The sequence below is a fragment of the Saccopteryx leptura genome, chromosome 4, assembly GCF_036850995.1.
Source record: "Saccopteryx leptura isolate mSacLep1 chromosome 4, mSacLep1_pri_phased_curated, whole genome shotgun sequence".
NCBI lineage: Eukaryota > Metazoa > Chordata > Mammalia > Chiroptera > Emballonuridae > Saccopteryx > Saccopteryx leptura.
Window position 1 is genome coordinate 187,332,107 of NC_089506.1, and position 7,642 is coordinate 187,339,748.

Here is a 7,642-nt window from a genome sequence, read left to right on the forward strand (position 1 = left end):
AAATCACAGATTTACATTCCTTACCCTTTTAACGTTCATCTGTGCAACAGCATATTCTAAGCTGTTCATTCTGTCCATAGGTGAAAATATTACAAGTGAGGATGCCAATCGAAGCAATATGGAAATAACAGTTTTATTGTTTTTTTGTCAGGTATTATTTAATATTTTTTCATTAATATTTTAAAACTCAATCTAGTTTTGTATACCTCTTATACTTAATACATGCAATAAACTACCTTTGGTATATCTTTTTTTTTTTTTTTTTTTTACTTAAAACGGTCACTTGGGCAGAGAACTGGTTGTTAAATTATTTGAATCCCACCACTGTGTCTAAGGCTTTTCTTCTTCATATTAGTATTGGTACCAATATATTTCTCCTGCTAATATACCTCAGGCAAAACTGGGAGGGGCTGGGTTGAAGCGACAAAGGTAGAGATGGACAGGGTGGACTGAGGGCCTAGAAAACCTGAATTTGACCCCAGTGGTTGCTGTGATTTTGAAAAAGGGAAGTGGGACGGTAAACCGGCAGAAGTCAAGCGGAGGAGCCAAATGGGGTGCACATAGGGACAGAGGGGATGAGGAAGAAGGAACAACCAATTTAGATCCTCGGTCCACTTAGAGATAAAGGGCAAACAGAGAAGTCTGGTTCATCCTCCCTACAATCCTTCCTGGAGTAAGGACAAACATTGAAGGAGGTCCCCACCCCATTGCCATTCTGTACCCTCAGCAGCCACAATCGAGATTAGACCTCCGAGTTGCCTAGATGGACCCGGAAGTGCGTGCACAGGTACCCTAATTTGCAGGGCTGCCCTGGAGGCCGAAGTCGCCAATACTGCGGAGAACTCGGATTGGGCTGGGCCAGTGAGTGTAGGGGATCAGCGACCCCGGGCTTGGGGAGGAGAGGGGGGTGGCCGGTACCATCGCAGTGGCAACCCCGGACTGCGGCAGCGGCAGCGGCAGCGGATTTGGGCTTGGGCGGGTGGGGACTCTGGTGGGATTGAGGTGGGTCCGCAGGAACTGGTTGGGTCCCTGCCCAGGCGCAGCGCCTGGGGCCACAGGCTGCCTCCCGGTGCTGCCTGCCTGGCGGCCTTCTCGCGGCAGCACCTAGCTGGCCTGGAGAGGGAATGAACCTTCTTAGACCACCTGGGCTGGGAGTCTCTCCTGGAAAAGCCTCACCCACCGTTTCCCTATATCTATCAGATCCCTTTTTCCACCCTTTCCTGAAGTGACTGCCAGACCCATGTGTCATGTTTTGAAGAATTTTTAGAGAAGATCTTGGCCTTGGAACAGCATCGTGGATTGGACCCAGTCCATGGAGAAGTTTCTGAGCAGATGTCCTTGTTTGCATCCCCTGAACTGGAGCCTCAAAAGAGCAAGGGTGAGGAGCTGACCTAACTAGCTTTCTTCATCTAAATTTTTGTCCTAATAGCGGCCTCAGATCAGATAGACACGATTAACCTTACATTTAGAATTGTTATGGTGCAAGACTGATTATTATTATTATATTTTATCACCTAAAGATCTACTGCATGTAAATAAAGGCTATAACTGTTGTCTTTCTGTGTTGAGCAAACCTGCAGGAGCACTGTCATAGCACTAAGCTTAGGAGCTGTCATACCAACACCTGCTAACTTACTTGATCTTTGGAGAAGCTCAGTGAATGTTGTGTGGATAAATAAGTGAATGAACCCAGCAAAGTATGTCCTATATCCTAAATACCAGAAAAAGAGTGGACTCTTCCCCTCATTCTACCCAAGCTCTTCTTCACCATTAGGGAAGTAACATTTTCTACTCAATGTATAAATTGCAAGAGGGTACCTATGGAGTACAGTAGATAAGCCAGCCACCTGCTGATGGAAAATGAGGTTAAACTATAAATATCCACATTTTAATTTTAATCTTTCATCTCACCGTTATCTGCTAATAATGTCTGGCCATTAAAAGAAAAGTGAACTTGATTATTTAATTAGGGGGCAAAGACTTAGATAATACACCTAATGGACTTTGAGATGACTTATGTTTGGGAGATTTTATTCACACATGTAGCCTACTAATGATGTTTTCAGGTGAATATTTCAGTAAACTGTTAATCCAAATTCGGAGGGACCCGAAATATGGAAGACAGGAGCAAGGTCCGTCGTTTACACATCAGAGCTTTATTGTCTAGCTTGGCCAAGCAGCGGGAACTCAGACAGAAATCTGACGGAGAGCGCGCCGGCCCTTTGTTCTACTTAGTTTTTATAGTTTTGTAAGTGGGAAATACAGAAGCAAAAATTGCAATTAGGAGCCCCTTACCGCTATTGGTTATAGTCATATGTCCTTTAACATGATAGGACCACATTCAATTTGCAAACCATACATCATTTTGGAGAAAACAAAATTTACAAGTCAACACAATGGTAGAAAGATGTCTCTTTACATATTAAAGGCTTTCCTATATTTAATGTTTATCTGCTATCTCTCTGTCCAGAGTCACACAGGCATTTACATAGGAGAGGTAGTTTCCGTGGGGACAAATGCCCGCAAATGGCTCATTGCTATAAGAAAAGGTTTATTTTGGCTTTTTTCTCCCTGTACCTGGCTAGCCATTCACCCTTTTCCCCACAGGCATTGGTGGAATGTCTGGGAATCCATGTTTTCCTCCCCTTGCATTTACAATACAATGCCAAGGGCCATCCTGGTTATGCCAATCACACAGCACAGAGACTATTTCTCACAATTTCTCTGCACACCTTAACCCAAATTAATAAAATGTTCTCCAAGCCTCCTAAAATATTAATATTAATTCTGTAGCCTTTGGTACTTTACAACATCTGTGGGTGAAATGGCTCAGTGGCTCCTCAAACAAGTATATATTGAGTTATTATTGTGAGCCGTTGACACAAAGTTGAAAGAAAACCTAACCCCTCCCCACCCATGAACTTAGAGTTGAGTTGGAATAGTTAACTATGAGAGGCCATAGGACAATAAACAATGTGGAAGTTCACAAGAGGAGATCCCTGTGAACTGGATATTATTAGCCCAGGAAACCTTAGAAAGTCATGAGTTTGGTCTTGGAAGAATTTAGAGCTAGAAAGGAGTCAGGTTTTAGATGAGAGATAGAATAGGCTCTTACCTCAGGTTCTTTGCTGCTGGTCTTTTTTTTTTTTTTCTTTACAGAGAGAGAGAGAGTCAGAGAGAGGGATAGACAGGGACAGACAGACAGGAACGGAGAGATGAGAAGCATCAGTCATTAGTTTTTCGTTGCGCATTGCAACACCTTAGTTGCTCATTGATTGCTTTCTCATATGTGCCTTGACCGCGGGCCTTCAGCAGACCGAGTAACTCCTTGCTTGAGCTAGCGACCTTGGGTTCAAGCTGGTGAGCTTTTTTGCTCAAACCAGATAAGCCCTCACTCAAACTGGCAACCTCAGGATCTCGAACCTGGAGCCTCCGCATCCTAGTCTGACGCTCTATCCACTGCGCCACCGCCTGGTCTGGCGCTGCTGGTCTTTATAAGAAGCCAAGTGCCCATATTTGCCTTCCTAAAAATACTCATTTATTTATATTTTGAGTTCATACTTCATGAATTGGCATTGAGTCCTCTGTAGTGACCTCAGCCCACCTTCAAAGTCTTACCTCAATGTTTCCCAAGACAAACCCAGCAAGAGTGGTGTGTCTGCACAAGGTAATGTTAATCCAAATTTGGAGGGACCCGAAATATGGAAGACAGGAGCAAAGTCCGTCGTTTACACATTAAAGTTTTATTGTCTAGCTTGGCCAAGCGGCGGGAACTCCGACAGAAATCTGACGGAGAGCGCGCCGGCCCTTTGTTCTACTTAGTTTTTATAGTTTTGTAAGTGGGAAGTACAGAAGCAAAAATTGCAATTAGGAACCCCTTACCGCTATTGGTTATAGTCATATGTCCTTTAACATGATAGGACCACGTTCAATTTGCAAACCATACATCATTTTGGAGAGAACAAAATTTACAAGTCAACACAATGGTAGAAAGATATCTCTTTACATATTAAAAGAAAGGCCTTCCTATATTTTCTAATGTTCATCCGCCATCTCTCTGTCCAGAGTCAGATGTATTAACCACATGCATTTACATAAGAGAGGTAGTTTCCGTGGGGACAAATGCCCGCAAATGGCTCATTGCTATAAGAAAACGTTTATTTTGGCTTTTCCCTTCCTGCACCTGGCTAGCCATTCACTCCTTTTCCCACAGGTGTGGTGGAATGTCAGAGAATCTATGCTTCCTTCCCTTTTCATTTACAATACAATGGCAAGAGCCATCCTAGTTATGCTAATCACACAGCACAGAGACTATTCTCACAATTTCTCTTAACCCAAATTAATAAAATGTTCACCAAGCCTCCTAAAATATTAATATTAATTCTGTAACCTTTGGTACTTTACAACACCTGTGGGTGAAATGGCTCAGTGGCTCCTCAGGTAACACGGAAGACACTGTGTGCTACCAATTGTGCACTGTGTCCTTTTACTGTTTCCTACGTTCTCTGCCTGTCCAAACCCCACACATCTCAGGATCCCACATGCAAAGACTCAGTGCAGGACAACCTCTTTCATGAAGCTGCTAAAACAGGGCTGAGAAGAAGGAAACAGTCAGATGCAAGAGACATTTACATGGAACCCTCCAAGATTCGGTGGCTGATTGAACAGTAGAGGAAAGTTGGCTACAATTGCCTTTGTTCCCTTCACTATTAACCTTTTAAACAAATTTTTACCAGTTGCTATTAACTTTGCAATTGCCATTCAGTTCTTGACACAGAGCTCAGTTTCTGCTCTATGGAAACTGGTTTATCCATATTGCTAGTGGCTTAACTAGTGAAATCACTGGACATATTTTTTTAGCCCTAATTGTTTTTTTTGACCCCTTATTATTTTTTGTTGTGATCACTCTCCCTTGTAACTCTTGTTCTTTGGTTTTGGAAGCACCATTTTCTCCTGGTCTGTCTCTTGCCTTCTCAGGGCCTTTACCACTCCTGTTTCTCTACTGGTTCCTTAAACATCGATTTTCCACAAGACTGTTCTCAGCTCTCTCTTTTGACTTAGGTGGGTGATCCTATTTCTTTTCATGACTTTAGTTAAAACTAGTTACCACTGTATGCTGATCTTGCTTCCAGCTGGTGCCTGAATACTAGATGTTCACAGGTTTACTTCTGAGCTCATCCCTTTCTGCTGTACCCCACCTCCCTACCGTCCAGTGACTACCTTGGTTAATTTTAAGGTGACCAATCGTCCTCCTTTAGGGAGGACAGTCCTTTTGTAAGTTCTGTCCTCCCTCGAAAAGTTGAAAAGTGTCTTCCTACATGTCCTCCTTTTTGATATTGGAAGACTAATCTGTAAATGTTTGTATTTGATCGAGGCAGGGTCTATCCATTGCATGTGATGTGATGTATTTGTATGTGAATGAGTACTTTTTTCTTATAATAATTATTAAAAATTAATAGGCATGTAAGCATAATTACAATATAAAATATTATAAATGTTTTTATTATGCATTTATCATATTATAGAGTATTATTGTTGCAATAAATAAAATGTTTCTTTATTTACAATATTGTTTTCTTCAATTTATTTTTGTCCTCTTTTTCATTGTAAAAAAATTGGTCACCTTATTAATTTTAGTAACCAAATTTTAGTAACTAATTTTTCTCAGGACAGAAAACTTGTAGTCATCCTCTATTTTCCTCCCTTCCATATTCAGTCACCAAATCCTACGGGTTTTTCTTCAGAAAGACCTGATTCTGTTCCCTGTCATTCCCACTTCCTCATTTTAGGCCCATTATATTTTTTTCTGGGTTGTTTGTTAAAACATCCCTTATGCTATTGGTCATTTTCCCCACTCTCAGCTTCCTCCATATGGCTGCCAGAATAAATTTCCCTGACAACAAGTCTGATCATATTATTCTCTGCCTATAGGATAAAGTCCAAAATCCTGAGTGTGGATTATATGTCTTTTTATTATCTGGCTTTCCTTATTTTTCTGCCATATCTTCTGCTTACATTTCAGTCACATTGACTTCTTTTTTTTGTTGTTTTTACTACACCTTAAATTTAGTATTCCTTTTTAGGTTTCTGAGCCTTAGCATATATTGTTATTTTTGACTGGGATTCTCTTAATCTTGTTGATTCTGGTCATAATTTCAGACCTGGCTTAATGTCCTTCTTTGAGGATACCATATCCAACTCACCTAGGTAGGAGTTGTCATTTCCTAATTTTGTGTTTTGAAGCCCTTTGGTCATATATATATATATTTATATAATACTTTTTAATATCTATACCAGTATTTGGCACATAGTAGGTGGTACATATGTTTGTTAATTGGTGAAAATCAAACAGGAAGTATGAGTTTCCTAGGGTTGCTGTAACAAATTACCATAACTGCATGACTTAAAGCAATTGAACTGTATTCTGTCACAGTCACGGGGGCTAGAATCCATAAGGGCTAAGCTACCTCTGAAGGCTGTTTGGAAGAATCCTTCCATGACTGTTAGCTTCTGGTGGCTCCCAGCAATCCCTGGTGCTCTGTCACTTGCAGTTGCATCATTTCAATCTTTATTTCCAGGCCTTCTTCCCTGTGCATTTCTGTGTCTGAATCTGCCTCTCCTGTATTTTTAAAGATAACAATCATAGAATTTAGGACCCACCCATATCCATTATGTCCTTGTGTTAACCAGTTACCTCTGCAAGGACCCTATTTCCAAATAAAGACATATTCTGAGGTTCCTGGTGGACATAAATTTTTCTTGAGGGGGGCACTATTTAACAGGAAGCATTGCTCATTTCTTCTGTTCTTAGAAGTAAATGTATCTGGGATCACACGGTTTTGTAGTTAAACTACTTAAAGAGCTCTATAGATTTGCTCCTCCCTTTATTTGCCTGTTATTTCAGGAAGCAGCTGCTCTTTTTAAAAAGAAAACATTTTTTTTTTTAGATTTTATTTATTCTTTTTTAGAGAGAGAGAAGAGAGGAGGATCAGGAAGCATCAACTCCCATAAATGCCTTGACCAGGCAAGCCCAGGGTTTCAAACCAGTGACCTCAGTGTTCCAGGTCTGATGCTTTCTCCACTGCACCACCACAGGTCAGGCTGAAGCAGCTGCTCTGCTCTGTGTGTGTGTGTTGAGGAGCCACTGAGCTATTTCACCCACAGGTGTTGTAAAGTACCAAAGGTTACAGAATTAATATTAATATTTTAGGAGGCTTGGAGAACATTTTATTAATTTGGGTTAAGGTGTGCAGAGAAATTGTGAGAATAGTCTCTGTACTGTGTGATTGGCATAACCAGGATGGCCCTTGGCATTGTATTGTAAATGCAAGGGGAGGAAAACATGGATTCCCAGACATTCCACCACACCTGTGGGGAAAGGGGTGAATGGCTAGCCAGGTGCAGGAAGAGAAAAGCCAAAATAAACCTTTTCTTATAACTATGAGCCATTTGCGGGCATTTGTCCCCATGGAAACTACCTCTCTTATGTAAATGCTTGTGGTTAATACGTCTGACTCTGGACAGAGAGATGGCAGGATGAACACTAGAAATATATGAAGGTCTTTTAATATGTAAAGAGATATCTTTCTACCATTGTGTTGGCTTGTAAATCTTGTTTTCTCCAAAATGATGTATGTTTGCA